General features: G+C 35.0%; 2 protein-coding genes across 16 annotated transcripts in view; one reads left to right on the top strand and one right to left on the bottom strand.

Moving 5' to 3' along the window:
* The window catches only part of LOC127857571 (uncharacterized), a 154,132-nt gene that overhangs the window by 82,498 nt on the left and 52,546 nt on the right, over nt 1–19,088 (bottom strand). The window contains exons 4-5 of one of the 15 annotated variants that reach the window (XR_008038493.1): nt 15,750–15,863; nt 14,683–15,556 (exon numbers count right to left, since the gene is read on the bottom strand). The exons of 12 other annotated variants lie outside the window; for them this stretch is intronic. The gene's annotated coding sequence lies outside the window, so the exon portion shown is untranslated. Of the gene's footprint in view, nt 1–6,023; nt 6,119–14,678; nt 15,864–19,088 lie in introns of those variants that run through there. 2 more of the 15 variants (XM_052394031.1, XR_008038492.1) reach the window with 2 other exon arrangements.
* Nucleotides 1–19,088, top strand: part of LOC127857573 (uncharacterized) — a 105,985-nt gene that overhangs the window by 56,613 nt on the left and 30,284 nt on the right. The gene's annotated exons all lie outside the window — the stretch shown is intronic.

Below are 19,088 nucleotides of genomic sequence, written 5' to 3'. Positions count from 1 at the left end.
AAAACATACTGTAAAAAATAAGTTCCTGTATCTAAAAAAACTAAAAAATAACAAGTTTTTGAATTTCAAAAACACTAAGTTCTTATAATAACATAATGCTTAATATAATACATTGTTTCTAAGTGCTTATTTAGGTTGGAGGTTGTTCCGGTTCTGTATACAAGGGCAACCTTACATACTTTGCAAATGGCGTTTGCTTTGTCAAGTTTTGTTGAATTAGTATGCTGATAAAACCCGAAAAGCTTGCACACCGAGCAATCTAATGTAACAATTTTTCTGTTTAGTCATCATTGTCCTAGTAACTAGAGATGCATGGTCACTGGCGAAATACATTGTGGACAACAATGGCGTACATTCGACCATATCTGGCGGTCAAAATAGTGTTAATTATACACGGACTGCTTATATAAACAGCTTATATAAACAGGTAAAATAAGCCTAAATAGTAAGAAATAATTTAACGACCAGAAAGTGATGGACATTGTTATAACCCGTTTATAGTTATATTTTTTATGGTTATTAGTTTATGTCAAAGTGATGGATAAGGCTGTTTACTCCTTAAAACAAGTGGGTCGACGCCAAGGTTACTATTTTTGTATAAAACGGACCATGTTAGAACCTCGAGCCGAGCCACTGTCGATAGAGAATCGCACAATATACTTCCCAATTTCTGGCTTCACGGGAAAGTGCTTGAGACGGACATTTGTTTTTCTGGACGGATTATATTTGTGTTGGAGTATCTCGTTTATTTCTATTTTAATTCTTGTTGAAATTTTTTTAATAAGAGTTATATACAATTGCAATACAACTAGGAATAATATATATTTACAATACAATATATACGAACATTTAATCAAGAATAAAAGTTTATATATGCTAGAAAAAGACTTGTTGCCTTATTTTGCAAACTGATGAGTAGTTTACGAACCTGGGACATTTAAGTCAAAACAAAAAATTACACAACGCGACTTAAAACGAACTTTGAGAACCAATAGATAACATAAGGACAGAAGTGCCACACTAATTGTTTAGGTGCATCGTGAATTTTCTTCTGCGCCATTTTGCACCATCGAAAACGAAAGTAGACTGTGTAGCACCATGTTTTTGTCGAAGAAGTAGCGATAATTGTGACAAAATACGCACCAGTCAGCCTTTCAAAGAGAAAGAAACAATTTAACGAAACGTATTATGGCAAAAGAAACAATTACCGCAAAGGAAAGGTTAAACTCAAATAAGATCCGGATTCGAAAACGATTTTACCAATCACGGTTAGATCCGCGAATCCTCGTTTGGATCCGCGAATCTCGGATATTTCGGATATCCGTTGCAGCCCTATAAAACACAAACAAAATTTAATTAGCTCAGGCATAAAATTTCTCCCCCTAGTAAATTCATTTACGTCCCTATGAAATATCCTATACAATAAGTTATTGATATATCAATATGATAGTTGAGAATGTACTTGGGATGTTGTTTAACCCATTTTTAAGTGGCACTATAAATAAATGATCAACATAATATCGTTTCCGATAACTGACTTGTATAACTATTTGTTCAATTGTACAGATGGACTGAGCACGCAAATTAATCCATCTTTGGCATAAATCCTATGAAATCTCAGATTCTATTTGCGATCGAACGGCCGTTAACATTTTGTCGGTCCAGGAAACAGTCACTGGGTCCACCATTTTGTTTGTGGTGATAGGAAGTAATCGTATCTATTTAATGTGCAAAACAAATTCAAATATTATAAATTAAGCACCTTTTCAAAGAAAAAGTTTTTTATTTATTGTAAAAAAAATTGTTCTACCAAAAATATGCATAAAAATTCTTAGATTAAATATGTTGGTGAGTTCGTTACCATGTGTACATTCTTGTTGTAAACAAAAACTGGCGGACCAGCTGCCAGTTGTTTACTGGAACTTTTATTCACTTTTATTCAGCTTAAATGAACTAAACAAATCAACATAAAGTTATATAAAGGAATTTGATTATAAAGAGCATAAAGAATGTCGAATTCGGATTTATTAGAAAAACGCCCAGCTAGTTGAGGACATATGAAGTTAAAATTTGGCCGATGTATACCGTTGAAATGGTATATCCAATAACAGCATTGCCGGGAGTCTCACTAATACGCAAAATAGAAAAATTGAACCGATACACATTAAGTTGGCAAAGAATATGAACAAGGAAGAAACATTCAGACTACGATCGCAGTCTTAAAATTTTATGTTTTATGTGCTTTTTCTGTTTCATGTTCAGTTTAAGCGTTAAAATACAAAATCCAACAAGAGATGTGTTTGTCAGAAACACAATGCCCCCTACTGTGCCGCATTGTAGCCATATATTTGACATTTGACCTTGAAGGATGATCTTGACCTTGGCATTTCACCACTCAAAAAGTGCAGCTTCATGAGATACACATGCATGTTAAATATCAAGCTGCTATCTTCAATATTGCAAAAGTTATGGGCAATGTTATAGTTTGAGCGGAAACGAAAGAAAAAACAATTTTACGATGATTCAAGGGACGTAATTCAGGAGTGTCTGGGTCAATTTTGCTGATTATCGAACTTGAACTAGATGTTATTGCCTTACACATTTTCATAAGTTTGATGAACATCTGATGACAATTGCTTGACTTATTAAGCGGAAACTAATCCGGACGGACGGACGGACTAACTAGCTAACGGACAGACGGTGCGATTTTAATATGTCCCCAGAACCGCTGGTTCGGGGGCATAAAGATGCTTATAATGTTAAAAATAAAACGTTTAAGTGTAAAATAGAATGTTAACAAATTAGAGGAACGCAGATTGCGATCGAAGCCTGTTAATGTATAGACCAGTTCACGCGTGACGTCACGCGCACCTGCGTGTTTACATCCGGACTACATTGGCAAAGAAAGACACAGTCAATGCGGTGAAATAGAGCGTGATCTTTTTTTATATAAACGATTGTATTAAGATTTTATTTTTCAAAATGCCAAAGAGTTGTTTACTTTACTGAAACAAATATGATTGAAAACATGCAATAAATAGATCAATTCCAAATATGCAACATATAAAAGTTAACCATTATGGTATTTGTCTGGAAAAACTTACAGGTTGACACATTAAATAAACATTAATTAATGCAATATTATTCATTTGATTGTTTGCATTAACCTTAAAATCGTGTAAGCCTTTGTATTCGGGCGTTAAATTGTCCCTTTGTTCTGCATGAACCGATTATCTCGTTATACCAGATATTGTCCAGACTTAACTCACAGCATGGTGTCATTAACCACACTGGGTGGCATATGACAGTCTGGTCATTAAACACAATTGATGATGCCACTATGTCTTCTCTTTCTGCTAGTATTAAGCAGTCATTTAGTTGAATAGTTTACCGCCGACATTCTAAACAGTTGCGTAAAGTCTAGTAATCCTGAGAGAGAGAGAGAGAGAGAGAGAGAGAGAGAGAGAGAGAGAGTGAGAGAGACAGAGACAGAGACAGACAGACAGACAGACAGACAGACAGAGAAAGAGAGAGAGAGAGAGAGGGAGAGAGACAGACAGACAGACAGACAGACAGACAGACAGACAGACAGACAGACAGACAGACAGACAGACAGACAGACAGACAGACAGAGAGGGGGAGAGAGAGAGAGAGAGAGAGAGAGAGAGAGAGAGAAAGAGAGAGCGAGAGAGACAGACAGACAGACAGACAGACAGACAGATAGACAGACAGACAGACAGACAGAAAGGCAGACAGAGAGAGAAAAACAGAGAGAGAGAGAGAGAGAGAGAGAGAGAGAGACAGACAGACAGACAGACAGACAGACAGACAGACAGAGAGAGAGAGAGAGAGAGAGACAGACAGACAGACAGACAGACAGACAGACAGACAGACAGACAGACAGACAGACAGACAGACAGACAGACAGACAGACAGACAGACAGACAGACAGACAGAGAAAGAGAGAGAGAGAGAGACAGAGAGAGACAGACAGACAGACAGACAGAGAGAGAAAAAGAGAGAGAGACAGACAGACAGACAGACAGACAGACAGACAGACAGAGAAAGAGAGAGAGAGAGAGAGAGAGAGAGAGAGAGAGATAGAATGAGAGAGACAGAATGAGAGAGACAGACAGACAGACAGACAGAGAAAAACAGAGAGAGAGAGACAGAGACAGACAGACAGACAAACAGACAAACAGACAGACAGACAGACAGACATACAGACTGACTGACTGGCAGACAGACAGACAGACAGACAGACAGACAGACAGACATACAGAGAGACAGACAGAGAGGGAGGGAGGTGTCGCTTAATGCTTGAATTGTTTGCTTTTGAACAAGAGCACCGCTTATGTAACATGAACCGTTAAACATATTCAAGACTAACCAATGCAATATATGACGTAATGAAAAAAGCGACTCAAGGCATTCACTCTTAATTAAATGCACTCTTATTGTTTTGAACGCGAAAAAACATGTATACAAACATTACAAATTTAAAGTATCTACATTGTAGACGAATATCAGATCATACTTTGACACATGTACTTCACATCTACAATCCCGAAAACAAGAGTTATCAAGATGGGCAAAAGCTTTAAAGGCGCTTACTACAGACCCAATTGGGTTGTAACCTATTTTCATCCTCAGTCGAGATTCAGTTTCGAAATCGGTCGAGTTTGGAGACAAATGTTGTTATTCCTTTTTATAAAGGTAGGGCTATAAATAAGGCGTCAATATTTCTATTAAATTGTTTATTCAATTTGTACAAAAACAGTTTTTTTTTTCGGTTTCCGAATTGGCTGAGAAATTATTAAGACGAAATGTTCTGACCAAGTTTCACCAAGAATGGACAATACATATCTCTTCAAGAGTGCTCAGAATTTTTTTTATTTTTTTTTTCACCTTTAGGCTAAGATTTGGACCCAACATGAACCAAATTTAAACTCAGCCGAAAGTTCATTGGGACTAATGTTTTAAAGAAGTTTGACAAAGAATAAACCGTGTGTTTGATTTTTTTTAAATTTCAACAGTTGACGTAATTGTGTAACCAAATTAACCCAGATTTGAACCGAGTCGATATATACGTGTGTTAATGCTCTGACCAAGTTTCCCGACAGTTGGGCATGGTATATGTCTTCTAGTCTGTGCACAGGGCATTTTTTTCACAACGCCCAATGCACGACGAAGGACGGACAAAAGTTGCTTTCAAAAGGTCTGACTGAGAATGGTATGCTAAGGTAAGTTTAAAATATAAGTGTGTATTTTTTATTATGCATAGGTTCTACATCTTCCGGAATACCTAGTGTACTTACTTCATTAATTATGTGCTCTCTCTGCTTCACTTCACAATAAAGAATTATATTGTAAAAAAAACGTCAGTTTGTTTAGCTGAAGAATAATATCTCCTTTAAAAGCTGTACTGCAAATTTTAACAAGAGCACCGCATAATGGGTACCAACGCTAGGCTGCGGGTGCATTTTTTTAATAAATGAAAGCTTGTCAGATTTTTTTGATTTTTTTAGAGGTCACAGTGATCTTGATACTTGACCTAGTGACCCAAATATGTGTGAGGCGTGTAGAACCCATCAAGGTGCAGCTACATATGAAGTTTCAAAGTTGTAGGTGGAAGCACTTTGATTTTATAGCCAATGTTCAAAACCTTGACAAAATGTTAAGGTTTTAGCACGACGCGGAAGGCGGACGACACGACGAGCTGGCTATGACAATACCTCGGGTTTTCTCCGAAAACAGCCGAGCTAACAATGATATATGTTGTCATTTTGGATCAAATTTACAGATTGCTCTTATGGATTATAAAGGCGATGCCATCTTTTACAATAAATATTATTCATAAAAAACGCGACAGTTAAACATGTGTCCGACTTGGCCCTATTTCCAAGTGTAATATAACATTCCAAAATATAGATTCTAAATTGTTCATTTATTTGTAGGATGATGCTTGGTAACAGTAATTTTGTTTGCGAATCAAAACCAAATAATATAAACTTAATACGTACTTTAACGTGTTTCCATCCGCCATTTTAGACACAGTCATCATACAAAACAGTGAAGAAAACTGAGAGCCACATAACGTCATCTCTTAAACCTAAACACGGATTGTTTAACAGGTATATTCGACTGTTCAGCATGTAATCACCTGCTATCAGCAGTTACATGATCTCACTCCAACAATGTATATCCGTGCGAAATAAATGGCATTAATAATCTTCCCTCTTCCTATTAGGGTATTATAACGTTATCAGGGTAAATACAATCTATACGTATTAAAGAAACTTACTCTCAGAGTTTGGATTTTTTATGTTGGTCATTTAATTATTTGAATTGATACATGTAAAGATCGGAACCAAAGAACCACACGAAAAAAAGAAAAATAAGTTAACCCCCACCTGAGCTTCAACCACTGACATTTTGATTAAAAAACTACTTGTTTATCTTCAGGCAGGACGAGCTGTTACATAATATGTTGCATGTTATACTTTATATGAGCAGTCAACGTATGGTGACATAAAACAACGAAAACAACAAAAGCCCTCTAAATCATTCAATCGTTTCCCGTCTGTACCGCTAATTAATTGTATCAATTGATTATGCTTATAACTCATAAACGAAAATGCCTTTTTTCAGGCTGAGTGTTCGGCTATAGTTTTATTTCGTTCCCTCATGTTCAGTGTTCTTTTACATGTGGCACCTGCGATACAAATAAGTGAATAGATTCCTTTAACGATATAATAACAAATTTTAGATCCATGAGAATTTGCATTTGAATGGCTTTGTTATTCAAGGAATTAAAACGGTTGTTGAGAAGTTGTATAAAGAAGTGTTTACAAAATTGATTTACGAATGAACATTGAAGAAAGCTATGCCTTATGTGAGTTTTGGATGATGCCGATATTAAACAAATCATTTCGAGACATAAGATTTAAGATTGTGACATGATAAATACAAATAAAAGTTTGTAAATATATAAGCTTATTAGAGTAAAACCTGTTACAAATTAGAAAGATTGAATTATGCTGTTGGCAATCGCTACGTAAAAATACATTAAGCAGATGAATATATAACATTTTATCTTAAAGAACATTTTTTATTCTAAATAATAGACTTTCAATTGAAATCAATATATTTACAGTTGCATGTTTTATTTTTAATCTGTTTAAGTTATGTATTTAATATTTCTGGAAATTAAACGTTTATCGTCTAAACATATTAATGCGGTTATCAATGCAATGGCGGCAGCAATCTTCCTTCAATGTATCCATTCGTATCTGAAAACCTCTTTCAATCACAACGATCTGAAAAACATGTTGTTCGCGTGACAAAAAGTCTTACAAATTGTAACTTTGATCAAGCTCATACTCGTTAAATAAGACCGTTAAAGTGTTAACATACACAAACATGAATACGCGATACATACATTATGACAGGATTATTTAAATAGCAATAAACATTTAAGTTAAACAGACCATGAAACTGTTACATTGCAGCCATGTGCGACACAGATTGATACCAAAGTAAAATAAAAACACGGGATGGTCGGCTGGTATTGTGGTTATAAAAAATGTACCCAATATAAAAAATCAACCAGTTTAAATAGCTTTAAAATGATGGAAATAATTTTCCATGCATTCGCTTTTTTTAAGAAAACATCAACAAATCTTATGTGCCTTAATGGCAAACTAGGAAGAATACCACTGTATAAACAACAACAAAATATTATTTATCGATACTTGATTAAAATGTTTGCGGGAACACAACCTTATACAAAAGGTTTATCTCAATCTGAAAACAGTCGCAGTGAATGGAGTCAATTACAATAAAATAACTGGGCATCAAGCATCAAACAATAGACAAATAAATGGGTCTTGCGGATTTACGGATCACCAAAGACGCTGTTGCACCTTGACCAAATATAATAAAATTCAGCATATTAGATCAATTCAAACAGGACTGACAAACTAATATTTACCAATCTGGAAGACATAGAACATATTGCACATTTATAAAGCGAATAATAGGTAAGTGTACGAGCCTCGGGGAGTGCTTTTTCGTTTTCGTGCCGAGAATGATAAACCTGATCTATAATCCTCACTAATATATAATTCTATTTATCCCACTTTTTATTCAGTAAACCTTTTTATTTAAACAAAGTTAGTTTAACTGGATAATTTTGCTGGATTTATGACGTCATTTTGTCGAAAAAATGACGTCATTTCGTGTCGTGGTTTATAGCAGAACTTTAATCAACGGGGCTTTAATCAACCGAATTCGCTGTAAAAGTGGGATAAATAAAAGCTTTCGATGCATAACTATAATTGGTAAAAGCAAAATCACCGAAGAAATGCACTTATTTCATAATACATAACACTTAGATTTATTAGATTTTTAAATCCATTTAAATGATGAAAATAATTCTTCTTTTGCTCTCATATAAAAACAAGAAAAAGAAAATTAATTAAGAAACAAAGTAAGGGAAATGCTCGATGAAATTATGAGCACTGTCCTTTGGAATAAAATTAGGCAAACTTAATATCACGGCCACAGAGTATTGCAATTCGTGATGCATTTTCGATCATGTATTCAAGGAGACAACTTAAACATTCGACATTATGCAGTCGTTAATCATTTGTAACGCTTTAACGCCTTATCAATTTGAAATTATGACTATGATAACTCTTACACGAAGATATACTTTAGGAAGGTGACAACGTATTACTTAGCTTTCCGGTTTACGGACAGAACAGAACAGAACAAATATTTTATTTTCTTAAGCATTTAACAGCTCATCGAGATCAATATAAAACATTCATGCATGGGTGAAAACAATAGTAATAAAGATAATAATAAATTATTCGTGAGAATGTTCATGTGTTTGTATATACACTGAATTGAGTATTAACATGTATACTCAACTTTATATTAACAAAAAACAGTGGAAACAGCAAAAATAACCACATTCATTTCAAAATCATTTTATAATAAATTGTACGTGTAAACAAAATACAAAGACTTTTTATTTTTCAATTTGATGAAACGCGCAATTTCTTTGATTCGTCAACAAGAGTCGAAATCAGTCGAATGATTCACCTTCAGTGACAAACACTCGCTTCATCATCACGTTTTTGTAAAACTTTAAACCGCTTACGGGTATAAAACTCCCTACTAAGGGGCTATTAACAAAGGGACAATAAAGATTACTTTAACAAACCGCGCCCAACAAAACAAATAATAGTTATAATAAAGAAACACTTATCAGTAAAAACACAACTGTTTCAATATTTTATAAACCTTGTGTAATATGCCAGTGTTATTACGTATTTTTTTGGAAAAGAAATTACCCCTTCAACCACCCTTTTGATGCCAGTTTTTATACCGAATGTTTATAATATTAGTACATTATGTTCGAGTCCGCTATTAGCTGCTAATTAACCCTTTCCCACTAAAAAGCCAAGTGAAAATGGTTTTTGTAAACAGCATAAAACCAGAACAGCCTGCGAGTTACTCGCAGTCTGTTCACGTTTTATGCTGTCTGCTGCTAATCAGTAACTAAGGGTTGGAAATGAAGCCTTTAAAACTTGAATTTAGTAAGAATAGCATTGATTAAATGTAACTTTCTAAGGCACTAACAATTGCGTCAAAATACGTATCTAAAAGGTTAAGTGTTAATAAGCCTGAAGGTCATAAATCCGAGTTTATTCATAGCCAATCAAAGGGACAAGGGATCATTAGTCTGCAAATAAAAATAATAAGAAAGTTATTTTGATTATTATGTGATTTCATTAAAACGAGCCGCGCCTTTTGGAAAACGGGGCTGAATACATGCGCTGTCGTCCAAGACTAGCCTGTGCAATGTCCACCTTAACTTGATTTTCGCCAATACGAGACTTCCTTTAAACGGAAAATGCCAGATAGCGAAAAGTTTCGTCGCTGATTAGCCTAAGCGGATTGCAACCCTTTATGCACATGCATTAAGCCCCTTTTTCCCAGAGCGAGGCTCAAATATGTGCAATGGGATTTATTCGACAACTATGTTCTCAGGCTCGGAATGTCTATTTCCATGCTTCAACCTAACAGAACAGAACAGATCAAATATGTTATTCATTTTAGAAAATTACAGCTCACCGTGATAACAAATTTATATTATTAGACATTCATACATGCGTGAAATAATTAGCAGTTAATACATTTATACTTGGAGAACGGGTAAATAATATCATATTTATATACTTCTTCATGTGTTAACATTATGCGTGAGAGTGTTGTGTGTTGATATAAGCAATGAAATTAGTATATAAACAAAATGTTTACAGAAATTTAAACGAGTTTCAGAGTGATCAAAACATGTTATTTATTTGTATGAAGATTCATGAGTAACATATATATACATACAGATAACAAACACTACGCAGTGATGCGTTAATACCACGAAAGTGAGGAGTCACGGTTTGGATTGAGTCTAAATACGCGGCCTTATATTTTGACACCGGTCCTAAAGGGTGTTTATCTCGATATAAGTCAGCTATCGGTACACATGTATACAGCGGGCCTATTCACATGGAAAACTGAACCATTTAACCGACAAGTTTGAAGGTCGAAGTGGGGAGAGTTTCGAGTCAATAAACAGTCCTATATAGGTGCGTTATATTATCTTATAAACAAAGAATCATATGATTTTTCATTATAAGGAAACCAGCGTGAAAAAGCAACACCACCTTATAAATAAATGAAAGAAAAAAGCATTGAATAAAACCGCAGCTTAAATGATAAACAAGTTGTTAGTGTTGTATTTATGTACTTACATGCTCTCGTATATAAATAGATCATTCAAAGACAGGTGTAAATAAAAATGACACTATATATAATTCGATGCTTTTCTGTGGTTAATAGGGAAAAACCTGTGAGTTTAAAACGAAAATTCACTATTTTAACCTATGTACGTTAACAAAATCACTTAATATTATTGATATTTTTACCGTTTAAGTGTGAAATAGCGTGGTTTTATAACGTTATGACATTGTTCTTCCAGCGAAATTTTCCCGCTGAATATTTTACAATGTGCACAAACGTGGAAAAACATTCAATAAAAAGAAAGTGTGTTGGTTTCCGGTAGAGTAACGATTTTTATTCAATCGTAATGATATAAAATACATATATTTTATGATCACCCGTTAAAAAAGTAGCCTTTATATAGGCCATGCAGGTAAATGAAAAAAAAAACCGCTAATGTAACAACGTATTTTGATAGTTTGTTATTGCGTTTTGGATTTTATTACAACAGTAAAATGGAACGGCAGATGACTTATATCGACCCAGTGATTGGGGCACAGAATTGCTCGAAACTGTGTACTGAGTTCCCCAAAGGATGTGCCCAGTATTGCAAAGGTAAATGTGGTCATATGGTCATCTTGCTTTATAATTGTTAAACGGACTTGTTCAGATATTTTAGTATATTCATATGTTTAATTTGAAGAATTAACCAAAGCAGTTGAAGTATAATAAGCAACACCTCGTCGCTGAACTTATTGTTTTCCATGCTAAAATGAAATACGATAACATAAAATGTCGTGCTAATTAACAACGCATTAACAAAACTAACTTGTATACGTTTATATAAATTGTAGGTTATATTCAACCAGAGGTAAACCTTTCGAAACTCCTCAGCGTGACAAGTACCATACCAACGTCACCAATGGAACCATATGGGCCACCGCCATACATCATAATCATAATCGCAGCTGCGTTTTTTCTGGTTATTGTCTACGTGATAGTGTGCTGTTTTAAAGACAAAATAAAAAGCTCCATTGAGAAAATTCGGAAAAGGCTTGGCGAGAAGCACTTGAAGTTTCCCATTCAAGAGACGGCTCAAACAGTTGTTCTCATCCCACTCCAAGACGAAGCAAACCAAGCAGGCAACAACGGCGCTCTTTTTCAGGAACCTGCTGCGTCTCTGCTCGATGATACAGAAGAATCAAACCTTTCAGCTTTATGATCGGTAGGTAACACGTTACAATCGTCTCCCTTTGCAAAAGATCAGGTTAGGTTTAGAATCGACGAGTATCCTGCATTTTTGTGTAACATACCACTACGCTCCCTTTTTATAATAATGATATTATATACACACGCCCTGTCTGCATTAGCTCGAACGGATCTGTTGTATTACGTATTTTACATGACGTAACGATCACTTGCAGAATCATTTTTACTGTTTGTAAAATCTAAAATATAATTCATTTTCATCTTCGTACATAATGTATTCACGGTAAATGGACGTACCTAAAGATGATTGACAGCTATACACGCTACAGCCTCAATATAAAAACGTATACCAGGCATCAGCGTAGTGTAACGTCAAAAACTATTACACTTGATTCGAAACTTTAAGTGACCCCCGCCCTTAAGATTTCCGACAGTTACTTCTGGTGTTTCGCTGGTCGTATCTACCCCGTATCCGAGTAGTGGTAGTTGATTACCACTACGGATTAACGTCATTGTTAACCCTCATTCTTTTTATTTATAACAACTTACGATTTTGTTCAACGTTCAAATGGGTATATCGACGGCTTAAAAGGTACATGTATTACACATAATTCAATGTTTAATTAGCTGCCTTATAGCTCTATCCCCGCCGTTATCTGTTACATCTTCAAGTGTTACACTGTCTTTAAAGTGGCGTGATTGCCTAATGTCTAGATTAACAAAAAGGGGATTGGCATAGTTTTAAAGCAGGTTCATATCTTGGGGAATGAGCCTCGATATTTCCGTTTAATAATAAAACACATTTTGTGATTAAATATCTTTTAGGCTCTTTACAGGCTATACTGGCAGTTACGATCGACCATGTCGACGCAGCAGGATTGTGTGACGTGGGGAGAACAAAGCGAACCAAGTCAAGTTGATACATCCGCTCATCAGCCACCTCTGACCTTATGAAAGTTTTCGTCAGGGTGCAGTTGACTAGATGATACTTTCCAAGCCAGTGACTGATACCAGAATTTGATTGTGAACAAAATATAATAATCTAGGGGAAGAAAGCGGGCTGAGCCATATAAACCTTTCCAAAATCACATCCATATCATCTTATTATTGAAATGGAAATGTAATTTGCAATATGGAACAAGCTCTAGTGGTATCAAAGGAACATTGTTTGGTTTTCAAAAGCAGGGGATATCTGGAACTAATCAAGTTTCGGTTTACATTATGTCAGCGGTTTATCCTTGCTGACTGTTTCCTAGCGCTAACGATTCCCTTTATGTCCACGGACAATATACCTTAAACATAATGATCTACTTATTAAAGGGCAAATGCACCGCGAAATAAGAAGCAGAAATGGGTTGACACATACATGGGATATGAATGGAACATCGATGGGACGTATGGACTACGCAAATATGGGGACGTATTGACAGACTGACACATGAACCAACTTTTGCAAGAGTTTTAATTAAAGAAAAGTACCATATACATGTTTATAAAAAAGGAAAGGAAACTGGTAAAAGCCATGAATAAAGGTGTCTGCGTATTGGTGCGCCTGGCTGTAAAAGTTGTTTTAACCTCGATATCTGGCAAATAATAACATGCATTTTTTTATAAACGTTTTCAACGTTAAGGTAATTTTTGTTTAATTAACATAAACTTCGAAGGAATGTGTGAACAAAAGTGTCCATATTATGTGTATATTGTGATAGTTGTAAATAAGAATTATCTGGTTAGCACATGTGTACTTAATCCAATCTAGATATTGTGTTGGTCATTATCTTATGTTTTCACACAAAAAGACGATATAGCAGGGTACTAAGGAGTACATTTGCGGTGTTACATGTATTTCGTATAGTTCAGATTGTTTTTAAGTGTGAACTATTTTATGTTTACTTGTTATGAAAGTTTAATTAAGAAATATTTTTCCTTATGTGAACAACGTTTGTGATATGTTATTTATTAATGCTGTCTCAAGCACATAATGTGTATAGGCTATAAATTTGCAATATGCTATTTAATGCCGAATAAACGTTATGTTACGTTATGTAATTTAATATCGGTATGAAGTGCATATTCTGTGGTTTGTCTTATAATGTTATTAATTAGTTGAATTCATATTGGCTTTGTTATTGAGCTGAAGACAGCCGTATTGGCCTCAGGCCGCAGATCAATACGGCTGTCTGAAGCTCAATATGACAATTTTATTAATAAACTTTATAATATTATACAGCAGGAAAAGCTTCAATTTCGAATTACATGTTTTTACTATTTAAAATGAATGATAAAATTTTGAAAAATAGCACAATTTCTGATCCATACAACTTTTTCCCTGTTTATATTCCCATGCAAAATACTTTGAAAATGTTATGTACACCAAAATACCTTTTGGGCGATTGAATTTTACCAATACGTAAAAAAGAATGGAAAAGCGTATTATTTTATCGTTGCTAAGCGCGCAACACCTAACACAACACCTAATAGTAATAATCCGTGTTATCCTTTATATTTCTTTAGTATCGGGGCTACCGCCCCCAAACACCCGCTTTGCTGATAGTATTTAACAACTGCGTACCTGTAAAGTTCAATCTAGCCAACCTTTTAAGAGATATCTTGTTAATTTATAACAAAGATTGAATATTGTTGCAAAGGAAACAAATGTTCCATGCATTTTATTTCAGAAGAAAAATTAGAATTTTATTAATATTGTAATTTGAAGGCGATATTACTGATAAAGCATAAAAACAATAGCATTTCAACAAAGTATATAACGAAAGATACTTTCAAGACATAACATGATGCTGGAAGTTGGAACACAATTTGACAGGTCGAGAAATTATGCAAAATTTACCTGAATAACATTCCAGCCAGACTGGATCCACTATCGCTGTTTTTATCTATCTATCTATATGTACTGTCTAACTCCCCTTTCGGGTATTATCGACAGGTGCGCAGTCAGTGCAGGTAAAAGTGTTAAAAGTGAAAAAGTGAGAATGTTAAAAGTATGTTAGATTTATTAAAAGGTGAAGTGATTTAAGGTTAAAAACTGATAAAAACATGTCTCCCAGAGTTTAAGAGGCAGAGGGGGAAGGCAGGGACTGCTTAAACCCTTCAAGATCAGGATGTAAATCTGAAGTGGCGGGGAGGTTGTTCCACGTCACAATAGCACTTGGAAAAAATGAAAACTTATAATAATGTGCAGTAGTATGGATCAGTCTGTAGGTGAGGGGATGCATGTGACGAGTGAATCTTGTGGGTCGCTCGATATATGATGGTAGGGATACAGCCACTAAACCTTTAACAATTTTAAAAAACATTATTTATATAGTGTTATTTCGTCTTTCTTGTAGGGTCTGCCAACCAAGTTCCTGTTGCATGAAGGTGACACTGTCATATGGGGAATAGTTTTGTTTGACCCAGCGGACTGCTCGGCGCTGTATATTTTAATTTTTTTGTATATTTGTAATGTATGAGGGCTCCATACGGAAGAAGCATATTCAACCTGTGGTTTAACCATGGTCTTGTATGGCGAATGTTGGAATTTCTCGTCTGTATGTTTCTGCGGAGAAAACCAAGAGATTTATTAGCGTTATTTGTAATTCTATTTATATGGGTGTTCCAGGAAAGGTCTTTTGAAATGTCCACGCCTAAGTATTTTGCATTGTCAACAGTTTCTAATATTTGTCCATGGAGCCTGTAATTAAAAGAGAATTTTGATTTATTTCTGGTTATGTTTAAAACTTGGCATTTACTTGGGTTGAACTCCATGTCCCAAAGATGTTCCCATTTCATTAGTTTATCTAGATCTTCTTGTAGAGTGTGGCAGTCATGCATGTTGTTGATTGTTAGGTATACGGCAGTGTCATCTGCAAATATGCGAATTTGAGAGGTAATAGACTGAGGTAAGTCGTTTATATAGCGAAGAAAAAGTAACGGACCAAGCACAGACCCTTGTGGTACCCCGGATGTCACTGGTACCTCTAATGATAGTTCTCCATCTAGAGCAACCCGTTGAGTGCGACCTATAAAAAATGATTTGATCCACGAGAAAGTATCTTTATCCACACCATGTTCCTGTAATTTGAAAAGCAGTTTAAGATGGTCAACTTTGTCGAACGCTTTGCTGAAATCAAGCAATATTAGATCAGTTTGTTTTCCAGATGTCATATTTCGTGCCAGGTCATCAATGAGTTGTATAAGTTGTGTTTCGCAGGAACGCTTTTCTCTGAAACCATGCTGTAAGTCATAAAGTAAGTTATATATATTTAAATGAGCTGAAAGATTAGAAGCAACTATATGTTCTAAGGATTTACATAAAATACAGGTGAGAGAGATAGGTCTATAATATGCTGGGTCTTCTTTGCTCCCTTTCTTGAACAGCGGTATTACAGGGATTTCTGAAAAAGGAGAGTTATTATTGGAGAAATTTCTGAACTTAATTCTTTTAGAAAGAGAGTTTTGATGGTGTCTGAACCTGCTGCCTTGTCTGGTTTAAGATTGGATAGCAACTTCTGCACCCCATTGACACTGACTGTGATCTTTGGCATTGTTGGAAATTTTCTGAAAGATGATGATGACATTTCATTAAGATTTCTGAAAAAGGAGAGGCATGATTGAGAAAGGTTAACATAGGTGTGAAAACGGATTGGAACTGTTGGTTCAACACATTGGCCTTTTCTTGATTCACAGAAGTTGATTTTCCTGAAACATTGTCAAAAAGAGTGGAAATACCTTGAGCGTCTTGTTTGGAGTTTTTTTTAGAGACTATTCAGTTTCTTCGGATTAAAGTTGGATCTGTTTTCTTGGACGTCAGGGTCTTCAATGCCTAAAATAGACTCGATATATTTATTATAAGCAATTTTGGTATTTCGTTTGATAAGGTTTTTAATATTTAGGAACATATGCTGGTCTCATGAGCTCCTTTGATTTTGAGTCTGAAATAAATTGTATCTCTTTTTCTCATTAGTCGTTTTATTGGTTGGGTAATCCATGGTGATGATCTTCTTGTGCCTATAGTTTTTGTGGGAATAAATTGTTTAATACCAGTTGGTATCCCATCTGAAAAAATGACAAAAAATCTTCTACCGAGGTACATTCACCTTTTTCAAGCACCCTGTCGCTCACTCCTTTCATGTGGGTTTTGAAGGAAACCCAGTCTGCCTTTCTATACAGCGGTACAACCCTGGGTTTCTGTTTTGTTAATTTTGGTTTTAGATCTGAAATAAAAGATACAATATCATGGTCTGAAATGCATGGAAGAGTCTTTACAGAGTTAACAAGAGTATGATTAGAGGTCAGGAAATGATCCAAGATGTTGTTTCCTCTTGTGTTTTCAGTCACCATTTGAGTAAGGTTAAAATCTGCAAGCAAATCAATAAAATCATCATAAAGTTTTACATGACTACATCCAGGTTTAATTGTGGGTCTGTGTTCTGTATTCCAGGAGAACTTGGGATAATTAAAATCTCCGAGTATCCAAAATTTTCCTTTCAGGTTGGCGGTTAGCTCTAGGGATTTCCTAATTTCTTCTGAACTTTGCACATCATCTTCTTTTAATCGACAGTATGCTGCAATATATAGAGGTTTACAGGAGGTTAAATGAATTTTAATCCAGAGTATTTCACATTTGTTTTTTAGCTGTTTCTGTTCAGTTGCCAAAATTGTGTCTTTCACCAAAATAAAAACTCCTCCACCTTTGCTGCTTCGGTCTTCTCTGAAGGGGGTGTAACCTAAAGATTTTGGGAAAATTTCACAGTCTTTATGATCTTCAGTCAGCTAGAATTCCGTACCTACAACAATATCCGGTTTATGACTATCTAATAATGCATAGAATTCAGCTTTTTTTATTTGCTATGGATTGAAAATTTAAACTTTTAATTTTGGGTACTGTTTAAAGGGTGTTTTCGGAGACCCAGGCTTGGTGGCTGTCTGCGTTTTAGTCCATCTGGTCTGTGTATCATCATTTAGTGGTTCAAACCTGTTATGGGAAGAGAGAGACGCCAACGAGTGCGATGAGCTACTCGAAAAATTATGACAATCACATATCGAACATACCCACGAAAAAGACTTATACAACTTATAAAGACAATAGGGATTAAAAACTTACTTATAGTAATTAGGAATTGCATTTGTAATGTGTAAATCCTCCACGATTTCGAATTAGTTTTGCTTTCATCGCTCATTGAATCTTGCAAATATTGAAAGTTGTTATTTATGTACGCTCAAATATTGAACCTTACTGTTACTGGTTACACTGCACTATTGTTATTGTCGAATATGGGTGCTGAATATATTAGGGGCTGAGTGCTTTAAGTATATTTTTAATGATTAAAACTTTTGCCCCAAAACTAAGCGTACAATTTCAAAATGGCGTCCAAAATGGTCGAAAATTCAGATTCTCAGGCCGAGTTTTTCCTGGTTTTTGATTGGCTGAATCTCGTATTGGCCGACCTTTTTCTGTATTGGTCGTGTTTTTTTCCATATTGGCCGCCTTTTTTTCGTTTAAGGCGAGTTTCGAGTTTTATTGGCCAGGCTCAACTTGTATAGGGTGCGCAAATCGAACACATTCTCGTCTAATATTATAAAGTTAATTAATAATATTATGAATTTAATTTGACCGAGTGTGTGGAAGTATACATGAATGATGTATATAAGTTATATTTTACATGCACCATTTGCGCATTGTTGAAACGATATCTTATTTAATCTGTAAATTTCTTATGTGAATATATACACCAGCCAATTCCATATTTTTGTTGACTTGTTTTTTTGTGTAAATTCCGGGTATTGCTTTAATGTTAAAAGTAGTTCCTTTATTTATTTATAATACGGATAATCCAGCCAACTATAACGTCGATTAGATAAAAACTCGTAATTTAATAGATTTTCGAATGTACCATGGTTTCCTTTTTTTACAAGTAAAATATAATATATCGCTTGAGTAATTAACAGCTCTCCCTTACGATATTTATCGCTGTGTCTATTAGCAATAACAAGCAAAACGGGGTAAGATTTATAATTATTGAAATATATATAGTACACAATCCTAAATGCTATTCTAAATATAGTACGAGTCCGGTTATTTCATGACC

This window comes from Dreissena polymorpha, chromosome 14 (assembly GCF_020536995.1).
Source record: "Dreissena polymorpha isolate Duluth1 chromosome 14, UMN_Dpol_1.0, whole genome shotgun sequence".
Taxonomy (NCBI): Eukaryota; Metazoa; Mollusca; class Bivalvia; order Myida; family Dreissenidae; genus Dreissena; species Dreissena polymorpha.
The sequence above is the reverse complement of the archived record's forward strand: the minus strand, read 5'-3'. Positions and strand labels throughout refer to the sequence as shown.